We start from the raw sequence: 12,494 nt of genomic DNA, 5'->3' as shown, positions 1-12,494 counted from the left end.
ATATGGGGATATATGTATATGTATAGCTGATTCACTTTGTTACACAGCAGAAACTAACACACCCTTGTAAAGCAATTATACTCCAATAAAGATGTTAAAAATAATAATAATAAATAAAATAAAATAAAAATAGGGAGAGAGCCCCTGAGATTACAAGCGTTCTTGTAATGCTGGAGAAAGTCACCAGTTGGCACAGTGTAGAAGTCCCCACACCCACATGATAATGGGATTGTCTATGGAAACATCGGAAGACCCTAACTGAAACTTTCTCCACTTTGGTTAGTCCAAACAAAGAACACCTTTTCTGTCAGCATAAATAAGAGTCTAGACATCCTCGGAAAATACAGTTTCTTTAGCTATCACCAAATCTTCCCCTCTACCTGTTTCTTATAACCATTTCTTGACATCCACATGGACCTTCTTAATTCCTCATTCAAGTTGGTAGTACATAACAGATTCAATGATCTATCAGGTTATTATTTAACAAATATATATTGAGTGTCTTCTACTTTCCAGGCACTCTGCCAGGCAGGGATGTAACAGTAAACAAAGCCAGTCCATCTATTATGGAGGTTGATTCAACAAGGGCTGGAAAGGGAGCCAGTACAACAGAGTCAGGGAGGCACCACAGGAGAAGCACAGCAGGCTGGGCACACAGAAGGACACCTAATTCAGTCTTAGGTGGTCAGTGAAGGAAAAGAATATTAATAAACATCTCTTAAATAGTGTTCATTGTATGCCAGACATCATTCCAAGTGCTTTATACCACTGTTTAATTCATTTAAGGATTCCAATGATGCTAAGTGAAGAGCCAACTTGCAAAGTGAGGAGAGAGGTCACTGGAGCATTCCAGGCAAAAAGAACAGTAGGTGCAAAGGCCCAGAGGTAAGAGAGCATGAAAGAGAAATAGATACAGTGGTGCCCCGGAAGCAGCTCATGCCAGCTCACCAGATCTAACTGTTAAGTATTCAGGAATTTTGTAAGCTAGTAACTGTTGGTAGCTCAAAATTGGCCACAACAGAAGTATTTATATTATGGAAGATCGCAAATCAATCAGCATTGTTTTTGTGTTTTGTTTTATGTATTTTTTGAGAACCATTTATCACTGATACTGAGGTACAGGAAATAATAACCTGAAATTCTTTGTTTGCATGTTTATCTTGGCATCAAATTCTATGCGCAAAGTTATTTGCATTTTTTAATGGAGTTCAAGGTCATTTTGTTGACAGACATGATTACAATGGTGTGCCAATGTCATCTTCAAAAGAGAAAAAAGACGGCATGTTAAAATATCATATGAACATCATTTACATTTCACTGGCATTTTGACCCAATTTAAACTGAACAACGAGATCCCTACGTTGTATCTCAAATATACATAACATCTTCTATCTCAGTAGCTTAAGCTAATCTAGCCCTCTCAAATTATAAAACCCCTCTTGTTGTCATGATGCATAGATAATAACAATTTTTACATCCAGATTAGATGTAGAGTCTATGCATAAGCACAATGATCTTAAAACTCTTAGGAAATCATTTAGGGCAAGGAGGAAAATGCCCCCAATTCTCCTCACCATGAAGTAACATTAAAATGCACATCCAAGGCAGATGCAAGCAGCCCTGAGAGGAAGAAGCTTTTGCTGATCAAGAGCAATGTTTTAAGTTTAACTGAGGAAAAAAAACACTGTCTAAAAGTGGCAACATTCAGTAGCAAAGAAATGCTGTGTTTCTCGTGAATATCTCTGTTCACCCATTGCTGAGACCTAGAATATGACAAGGGGGTGTAAGCTTTGCGTCAGGGGAAACCCTGAAACGTAGAAATCATATCATCAAGCATGACGAATGGCTGGGTCCAGAGCAAGGAGAAGCTTCTACCGAGAAGGGAGATCACTTTTTTCTGCTTTTCTGTGGCTTCCATGCTTTTCCCTGGGTCTGCAGCGAGTTCATACACCAGGTTATTTATGTGTTCATATATTTATTCAGACTTTTAAAAATTGCTGTGCAAATCCTCCACTCAAAGTTTCCAGAAATACATTTATAGATTTTAAAAACAACTCACTGAAAGACAACATTTTTTGGCGGTATAGTTGATTTACAACATTATATAAGTTTTAGGTATACAATATAGTAATTCAGCATTTTTATAGATTATACTTCATTTATAATTATTATAAAATATTGGCTGTATTTCCTGTGCTATACATTATCCTTGTAGTTTATTTATTTTATACATATTAGTTGTACCTCTTAACCCTCTACCCCTATCTTGCCCCTCCCCCTTGCCTCTTATCACTAGTAACCACTAGTGAGTTACTAGTTATAAGTCTGTCTGACTTATTTCACTTAGTATAATACCCTCCAGGTCCATCCATATTGTTACAAATGGCAAAATTTCATTCTTTTATATGGCTAAGTAGTATTCCATTGTGTATGTGTGTGTGTGCGTGTGTGTGTGTGTATACCATGTCTTCTTTATCCATTTATCTGTTGATGGACATGGGTTGCTTCCATATCTTGGCTATTGTAAATAGTGCTGCTGTGAACATTGGGGTGCCTATACCTTTTGGAATTAGTGTTTTTGTTTTCTCCAGATATATACCCAAGAGTGGAATTGCTGGATCATATGGTAGGTCTATATTTAGTTGTTTGAGGAACCTCCATACTGTTTTCTAGAGTGACTGTACCAATTTACATTCCCTCCAACAATGTACAAGGGTTCCCTTTTCTTTACCTCCTTGCCAACATTTGTTATTTGTGGTCTTTTTGATGATGGCCATTCTGACATGTGTGAGGTGATATCGTCATTTTGATTTGCATTTCTCTGATGATTAGTGATGTTCAGTATCTTTTCACATGGCTGTTGGCCATCTGTATGCTGAAAGACAACTTTTGTCTTGTCTACCATCTTTACCATTCAGAGCTCACTTTTTTTTTTTTACAGGATCATTCTGGGTAGTCTTCCTGATGCCATCACAGCCTCTGCCTGAACCCCAACAGGAAGGTCCAAAGCAGCAGATGCAAACCCAGACGGGGCAAACTGGTGAATTACTCTGTGTCCAGAAAAATGGAGCTCAAGGCCGCGAACAGATACACCATCCCAGGGAACCTGGCTGTCTTCCCCTATCTGACCATGGGGCTGCTGGCTGTTGGCTGGTTCTTCACTCGCTAGTACTTTGTTTATGAAGCCACCTCCACCAAGCACACTCATGATATGTACAAAAAGCTTCTCATCTCCTTGGTGGCCTTGCTATCCATTGACTTTGGAGTTCTCTTCCTGTTACTCTGGGTTGGCATCTACGTATGAGCTCCTAAGGGATCCAACCAGGTGGATTCGTTGAATCTTGGTTTTTGTAAATTAATTTTTTTTAACTGTTGCTGGAAGTGTCCCACCTGCTGCTCAGAGTAAAGGCAGATGTGGAAAGAGAAAGAAAAAAGAAAGAAAGAAAGAAAGAAAGAAAGAAAGAAAGAAAGAAAGAAAGAAAGAAAGAAAGAAAGAAAGAAAGAAAGAAAGAAAGAAAGAAAGAAAGAAAGAAAGAAAGAGAAAGAAAGAAAAGAAGAAGAAGAAGGAGAAGAAAGAAAGAAAGAAAGAAACAGAGAAAGAGAGAGAGAAAGAAAGAAGAAAGAAAGAAGAGGAAGGGAGGGAGGGAAGGAGGAAAGAAGGAAGGAAGGAATTAGGAAGGAAAGAAAGAAATCCTGAATAGGAACTTCAGAATAAGTTTGATGCTGGTAAGCTGCCCAGCATTGCCCCTGACCTTCACAACTAGGACCACATCATCCTCATAGCATTTACTCAGGGCCACAGCTGCAAAGTTATGGAAACCTGCAAAGCAAGCCCATCATCAGGCAATAAAAATCATAATAGCACTTACGATGTGCCAGACACTGTTGGTTTAGTCATTAAAAAAAAACAAAAAAGCAAAACTACCTTTTGTGGTAATGCTATTATTATCCCCCATTAGAATTCTCTAAAAAGGCCCCCCAAATACCCATAAGTAATACATGGATCAGAGTTTATCCAAAATAAATGTCATAAGCTTCCGGCTAGCCCTACTCTGCACTCCATTAAATATGGCTTTGCCTGTGCTGATGACACTAGTTGTTAGTTAATTCTAAGGGAAGGAAACCGAGTCAGTGTTTAGGGTATGAACTGACAGATGGGTTAGCGAGTCAAATCTTTCTCAAGTCAGGGGTTTTTATTTTATCTCCACAGCCACAGCCTAGGTACAGCACCCCACCTCTCAGTCCCCCATTTCTAGAGCTCTTCTGTGGCTTAATTTTGAATGACTTGTCTTGGGTCATCTGTCTTGAGTAGTATTTGTATAGTATCAGCATCTACCAGCAGGTGTCTCTAGGTCGCTGAAGGAGCTTGATTAGATTTTGGAGAAGGAAGGAATAAAAAGGGTATTTGGGACACAACGAGGCATGAAGCAAATACTGAGTGATGCCCTACTCCAGGACCAACCCCAAACCTCCAGGTGGCAATTATAAGTGAGTGAGTGTGTGTGTGTGTGTGTGTGTGTGTACACACACATCCACCCTTCCCCTTCAATGCACATATAAGGAAAAAATATAACTTGGAACATTAGGAAACATTTAGAGCAGCCATAGAACAAATTGCAGAAATATGGATAGATGTAATACAAGTCATCTTAAAGCCTTCAAATGCCCTGCTTTTGTCTGATGTCTGTAGAAATTTTCATTTATAAACAAGAGAGTCTTTGAATGAGTATGTTAGGCTAAATCTCGCTTTCTCTGATCTTCTTGGCATGGACAGCTAAAGACAGACTCCAAAATTAGTTAAAAATCAGGGACTGTGCCTTGGCTACACTGGGTGTGCACTGTACAGATTTGGTAGGACAGAGATCATTCTGTGAGCGTCCAGTTTCTGGAAACTCAGAGTAAAGACCCTGGAGATGAAGCAGGTTCTGGACTCTACATCTGGATTTCCAAAGACTCACAACCACTTTTAAAAATCTATGATTGATATCTGAATGATACCAATCACCCAAAGAATAGTGTTAGGACAGGATGAAGTCACCTTACAATACTTGAACATAGAGGATCCATATCCTACAAGAGCCAGTGTGTGAAATGGAGTCTTTCCAAATGAGTGGGGTAGTCACCAGTTCCCACCAAAGAGAGAGTGGGGTGGTTGAAAGAAGGGCCTTGAGTGGCTCACTCATGGTCACTCTTAACTAGATAACACAGATAATTTGATTGAAACACTGGCTTTTCCGACCAATACTTAACAATGATGGCTATGAACAGATACTATTTTATTGTTGCATGGTAGTTAGTAATGTACAGTCAGAACCAGAAGAACTCGGTTGAATTGCAGATGGCTCATTTGGTAAAGCACAAATGACAAGAAGGTGGGTCTTAGAAGACAACTGAATGGACGTGTTTCTAAGGAAATTCACTGGTACATCCATCAGGAAGGCTTCACACCAAACTTCAGGTGGAGGGAAAGAAAGCTGGACAAGCAGGTACAGTGGAGGAGGTGATATGACAGAAGTCAAGGGCCAAACAATTGCCCCAGGTTTCTGAACAGTGTAGTGTAAAGGTTCACCTTATAGGATCCAGCACCAGATTGCCTGGGTTCAAATATTTGCTTTACTTATTATTGATACCTGTGTGCTTTTGGGCAAGTTTCATATACTATGTGCTTCATACACTATGTGACTCATCTATAAAATGAGGACAATAATAGTACCTAGTTCACAGGGTTAAATATGTTAATAGTGTATTAAGCTTTTAGAACAGTACTCGGCTTATATTAAGAACTCAATATGCGCTAAGCTGTTGTTAGTGATCTTATGTAAAGGATGACGAACCACTGTTGGTGAGCTTTCAAGAAATCACGGGAGCATAAGCTGTGCCAGAGGCAGCAAATATCACAAATATTTTTCAGTAATAAAAGATAGAGTTTGGGAGATTTAACAGATCAATGAAAAATTAATCAACAGTCAATCTAAAACACAAATGGAAAATTTTATTCACATCAACCTGGGGATTATAACCAAGGAGACAATCTTTCAGAAAGCTCTGAGGACTGTTCCAAAGATGTAAAGGGGGAGGCCAGTATATATGTGATTTCAGAGAAGGGGTATGTACGATCAAGCACACGTCTTGGTAGAAGGTTACTGCTATTCGCAAGTTTTAGTGCTTTTCTAAGTATGGGAAGGTTTTAGTGCTTTTCTAAGTATGGGAAGATGCAAGAAACTGGGTTCATAAAATTTTCTCCTGAATATATCTATGTGAGGCCCAGTTCTTCCGTTTTTCCCAGAACACAAATTACCTCATCCTGATCTTTGCTCTGAATTCTTTCAGGGTGTACTGTAGGTCAGTGACTGCAGTGGCTAATGACTTGATTCTTGTAGAACTGGATGGTGGACAATAGTCTTTATGTTACAGTTTCTTCCTTTTTGGTCTTAATTTCAATCAAGGTTTGGGAAACATTTTATGACAGGTTTGTCCCACGGTGCTAAGAATGCTTATTCCCAGATCAGGCAAGGATTTCATTGATAGATCATTCAATGTACTGTTACTGGACTCGGCTCTATTAACAGTAACTAAAAGCCCCTGGAGAGCCTGTTTTGGTCCAGGAAATGTTTCCCTCTTGTTGCTTCTTCCCATAACTAGAGGTACACTGTTAAAGTCATTGCTCTTATAGAACCCTATATTTGGTCAATCGTTTCAAGTCCTCTAGTCATTATTTTTTTTATCGGTGGTTCAGTCACACAGCTGATAATGCAAGGAGCAATAATCTTGCAAAATAGGCAGAATACAAGTAATATAGCTAGTGACATCAATAAGGTCATAAGTAAGTATTTAAGCTAAGACCATCCAAAAGATGTGGCCCCGTGTCTCCCCAGGTCATCTGACCCATCTGTTCTGCACCAATCACTATCTTTAAGGGAAGTGAGATGTTGGCATTATACATAAAGTTCACCAAAGAGTCTGCACGCACAAGGTGAGTGGTGGGTCATCATGACCCCTTACAGGATTGAGAAAGGAATGTTATCTTCTAAGGAGTTACATGGCTGGAGAAAGGAGAAAATGATCTTTGTGGCAGGGCAGGTATTTCTGCCATTGGGGAAGTCTGGTTAATGAATAATGCAGATGAACAATGCACACTGTAGGGAAGAGAGGAGGCCCAAATGGGCTGAGAAAAAATTTTCTGTTTAGATTTCTCTTGTCTTGTTTTAAAATATGAATTTTATTTCATCAAGCACAATATCCATCCCTCACAAAAAATCTGGGGTAGATTTTGAAGCTGATGGTTTCAGAGCATTTCAGAGTTAATCACTCAAAACCAGCAAGGGTCCACTGGCTGCAGCTGGTCTGAACAGCTCTATAGCTGTCCCCTCTCCCTAGTTCTTCGTAAAATTTTTCAAACAATAATCTTCTCCCAACGTTGCAACCTCAATACCTCCAAAATTCAAAGCACAGCATAACTTATCCTCATAAAGATGTAGTGTCCTTTGGAATAGAGCACGATTTTAAAGAGTTAGCTAGAAAACATATTTTGATCACTTGGCTTTGAACTCTCATTTAAAAACCATTTCAAAGTTAAAGGAACTATTAGTTTCCCTGTTAGTCTATACTTTTTTGAAAAGGTGCCTAATTAGGATTTATCCACTGTGGCCACGTGTAGCAGTTGATCATCAGCCTTGACAAGATCATAGGTCATGGAGAAGAGCAAAGTTGTTTCCATGTTGTTAAGTTCACCACCATGTAGTTTAACTTTCAAAGCTTTGAATGCGTCCCAAATTCCTGCTAGTAGCTGTGCACTTGGCTGTCAATGCCTCCACATCTGTAGAATTCTGTTAATTTATCTCATCATGGTCCATTACAAGAATCCCTGATCAAGTGATATAACCCTAATCTAGTTTTACCTATATTGAATCTTATCCCCAAATTGCTTCTAAATATTATCTAAGGTCTCCCAGGTAGATCTGTGAGTGAGAAGTACCAATTCTAGGTAATTATGTACAACATCTTTATGGATTCCATGGTGATTATTCTCATCTAAATGTTGAAAGGTTTCCACCATCTAATTTTTTAAATGAAGAAAAGTAATTAAATTGCTTTATTGCTCTGGTATCACATGATAACTTTCCATCATCAAAGTAATCACTCAAAGATCTTATGTATCCCAAACTTGTACAGTATTTCAGTATATTTATTAGTTTCATTGGCATCTGGCCAAGTTCTGTATGGACAGAAATATGAAGGCTAGGCCTCCTACCCTGTTTATGGAAATCAGATGTGATTGGTCCATCAATTATTTCCATCAGATTAAGTGATTTCGTGGCCGGAAAAGAGGGTCAAAGAGAATAAGGTCGGGACTTCCCTGGTGGCGCAGTGGTTGAGAGTCCGCCTGCCGATGCAGGGGACATGGGTTCGTGCCCCGGTCCGGGAAGATCCCGCGTGCCATGGAGCGGCTGGGCCCGTGAGCCATGGCCGCTGGGCCTGCGCGTCCGGAGCCTGTGCTCCGCAACGGGAGAGGCCACAACAGTGAGAGGCCTGCGTACCACAAAAAAAAAAAGAGAGAGAGAATAAGGTCTACTGTTTACATGAAGGGGAAGAAAATAAAGTGAATATTCGTTGATCCTACTATGTGATAAACAATTTACCCATCTTCTTTCATTATATCTTCACCATACACTGCAAAATAGGTGGATTTAGGCTCATTTTACATTTGAGGGCAAGTAACTTGTGCAGGATCACACGTCATTCATTTAGTCATTTATCCATTCAACAACATGCATTGAGTGCTTACTATAAGCTAGGTGTTTGGTAAACAACAGGTGTTGATTTGGGTAAACAACAGCAGAAAGACATGGGTGACTTCAGGTTCTTTTCAGTTTTCCTACAGTGAGTCACAGGAATGGAAACTCAGTCCCAAATGTTTCAATTTGGAAATGAAGTTCAGAGAAGGCAGTGCCTCTTCAATTGAATGAGCATGTGTTAAGTGCCTATAGGAAGCAGAGTCCCATGTTAGAACCATTAGAACCCAAATCTTTGGCCTCGTGAGCTATCATTGTTGTTTGAAGAATGGAGCATTACCTTCCCATAAAAGAGCAGAAACCTAACATACAAAATCAATTAAAAAACAAAAAGTGGGGCTGTTCAATGTAGAAGAGGGGATGCTTGAATTTTTGCTCACACACCATCCCTCACCATGGTTCCTGGGCAGAACATCTCAGATTGTGTAGGACAGAGTTTGAAAACCACTGATCAAATCAGTACAACATTGATTAAGGAGAGTGGGTGCTGAGTGCCATGCCCCCTGGGGTGCTGGTCCTGGGAAGCTCTCGTCCTGGGACCCCCGGAGCGTAGACTGAGCAGCCATTCATGTTCCAGTCCCACTGGTCTTCACAGCCTTCTGTTGGCAAGGGCTGAGGTCCTGTCATCTGATCATCTCCATCTCACAGCTGGGAGGAAGGTCAGCAAGTACAGGGAAGCACTCACACCCACCTCTGCAGTTCATAGACTGTTTTCTTGGTGGTCACAAGCAGCAGGTAGAGAGCCCTGAGAATATTATAGTGTTCGACGTATTTTCAGGGGCATAAATATTTCCAACCTTCCCACTGGCGTGCTCAAAGTTAAGGGGGGCAGAGAGATGGGATGCCATCATAGCAGTCAGCTTTGATGGTATGAAGGCGTATGAAGCTTTAATGGTATGAAGGGGTCTTTGGGCCAGTAACCGTCATGTTCATAAACTTGGGGAGATTGAATCTGGAAACAAGATGGGGGAAATGGCTAAGACATTTTTCAAATCAAAACATTTGAAAGAAAATATAAAGAACATCCCTAGTGTTTATGTTTAGTTCATTCTAGCAGTGTGTCTATTCATTCATCCTGTAAGTATTTATCCAGTATCTGTCTGGTACCAGGCCCTAATGTGCTAACCTTGGGACAGCTCTCAGAGAGCTGGAGAACATTTCCATGTTATACCTGAGGACATTCAGTTCATTTTAGGTCTTCACTTACCATAGTTTCCTCCCCAATTCCCTACCAGTGCAGTTCTGAAAAACTATGAGCTTCAGGAACCACCAGGCCCCGGGCAGCAGCCTAATTGCTCTTTGGGATCATCCCCGTGTCCCCGTGGTCACCCTTGCTTTCAGCCAGCCTCCCGAGCTGGACTCGGAGGACAGATCTGGTGCGGACATGGGGCAGGGTTTTATCATCTGTAGGCAGAAGTCCGACGGGGTTCCTCCCAGATGAGAAAGAGAGAACTGAGAAAGCCAATTTCAAGTTGGCAGGAACCAGTGTTAAGGAGAAAATATTCCGGTGGCTTTTAAATGACCACTAAAGATTTTGCACTTGAGAAAGCAACGCAACCGGTAAGATAAAGGCCTGGATTTCACTGAATTGCCTCAAGTGTAAAAATAACACAGCCAATTTTCTCTTTTGGCTTGGGGATGATCGCTGGAGTTGGGGGCACAGAGAGGCCTCCTCTTCTCCTTTTCCTGCCCCTCCCCCAGCTGCATCTCAATGGACATCTTGGGCTCCTTCAGGAATGCGGCACAGGCTCGGCTCTACCTGCACACTGGGAGTTAGTCTCCGGGGGGTCCAGGGGAAGGGGAGCGTGGGAGCTAAGATCACAGGCTTTCTGCTCTGTGCCCCTAATCAAATCAAGTAAATGGACCTGGAACTATGTTTAAAAGAAGAAGTTGTTTGCCTTAAAAAGAGAGAAGCCCTTAACCTCAGAAGATTCTGATCATCGTGGAAGAATTGGTGGTGTTCCCACTGATTAGAAAAATAAAGTTAGTTTCATTCTCAGGGAAGTTGAGAAAGCTATGTATTTTTGCAAAGTCACGGCAGGAATAAAGTGGAGAAAAAACTTTTAAAAAGGAGCAAACTTATTGATAGGAAATGGACCTCTGTTTGCTTCTAGAACTTCCTAGCTCTTCTGACTATTGACATTATAAAAGGCATTCTGCCTGAGTTAGAAATTGATTTTGGAGATACTTCAATTCCCTCACTGTTGGAAGGTACCTGTGAAAAGACTATTTGACATCAAGGATTTGCAGCAGATATATAAATGGTCCAGAAGAGAGGGAAAAGTTCAAACAGAAGTGTGAGATCTCTGGCTCTAAGCAACACTCAGAAAACTGCCTGTTCAGGAAGTAAAACAATCCCTGTTGTACATCCAAGGGCTTGAACTGGGTTCAAGGGCTGTTCCATGTTTGTTTACAACATTTGAATAAAGAACCTTTAAGAGTAGGCTTTGCTTATGCTCCCAATACCCAACAGGCCCCACTTTTATCTCAAACCTTTATTATTTTTTCTTTCTTTCTTTCTTTTTTTTTTTTTTGGCCATGCGCTGGTATGGAACCCGTGCCCCCTGCAGTGGAAATGCAGAGTCCTAACCACTGGACGTCCAGGGAATTCCCCTATCTCAAGCCTTTAAAAAATTTAAAATGTAGAAACAAGTGATGGATAATTCATGGACACTTCTTACAGTAATTAATACAAAGGTGGATAAATCCTGTTTCTAAGGAACATAGCTCTAGACAGACCAGGAAAGCTTAAGACATACGTCTCTATGGAATTATACTTTACATAAGTCTCAAATTTTTTTTGACTCCATCAGTTTAGACAAATTGGATTATGTTGTTCCTAACAGGAAAATAATAATATATTCTGTCACATGGATTTCCTATAAGCTGTCCTGAAGTAGAAAGGTTCATAAAGTCTTGGAGGCTTAAAAATTCAGTTCTGTTTTGGCATTTTCAACATTTATTAACTATGTTTACTGGAGCTCTTGATGTAGGGTTCTCTTAAGAATTTTTGGTAGAAGCAAGGCTGAGGCAAGTAAAGCAAACCAGAAAAGCAAGTTGCTATCTCACTGCTTAGGCTGGTGCAGAATGAGACTCAGAGGGTAGGTACCGGGTGTGAGGAAATGGGGCAGGTGATGACCATTCATTGAAATGTTTTTGGCTTAAAAAAATGTATTAATAGTAGCAGCCGAAAGGAGCTGGGTAGTGTGATTCCTGGAGTGCTGTACGGTTGAAGGTTTGTCTTAAACTATGCCCATCAGGAAGGGGTGTGCAGAAAAAAAGGCTGAAGATATCTGGAAGAGGATGAGTCCAGAGGAGACGGTGATGGCATGGAAGGCAGGAGCAGAAGCCCTAACCCTGGAGATGAGAGAAGCACCTGTTCCTCTGCGTTCAGGAGAAAGGAGCAGCCCAGGGAGAGAGGCTTGCGCTGAGCGGCTGGGGACTGGGCTCTGTGCCAAGCTACTCACAGACTACCCACAGCTCACCTGGATTCTACTCCTCACGAGTCTTCCCTTCTGAAGTCGTAGGCCCTTAACATCCACTCGGGCCACATAGATCTGATTGTGTACTCTTCTCTTTAAGTATTGTTGTCATTGTTTATAGAATCTAAATGCCTGAGCTAGCTTGTGAAGCCCAGCTCTCCTTTTCACTATTCCCTGCTCCCCACTCCCCCATCATGCTCTGGCCCCCCAGTGCTCTCAG

At 41.0% G+C, this 12,494-nt stretch overlaps 1 pseudogene; it reads left to right on the top strand.

Moving 5' to 3' along the window:
* The first annotated feature begins 3,064 nt into the window (after window positions 1-3,064).
* Window positions 3,065-3,304, top strand: LOC112415070 (transmembrane protein 258 pseudogene; annotated as a pseudogene).
* The last annotated feature ends 9,190 nt before the right edge of the window (window positions 3,305-12,494 follow it).

Source organism: Neophocaena asiaeorientalis, unplaced genomic scaffold (assembly GCF_003031525.2).
Source record: "Neophocaena asiaeorientalis asiaeorientalis breed wild unplaced genomic scaffold, Neophocaena_asiaeorientalis_V1.1 scaffold546, whole genome shotgun sequence".
Taxonomy (NCBI): Eukaryota; Metazoa; Chordata; class Mammalia; order Artiodactyla; family Phocoenidae; genus Neophocaena; species Neophocaena asiaeorientalis.
This window is presented reverse-complemented; position numbering and strand designations above follow the sequence as displayed.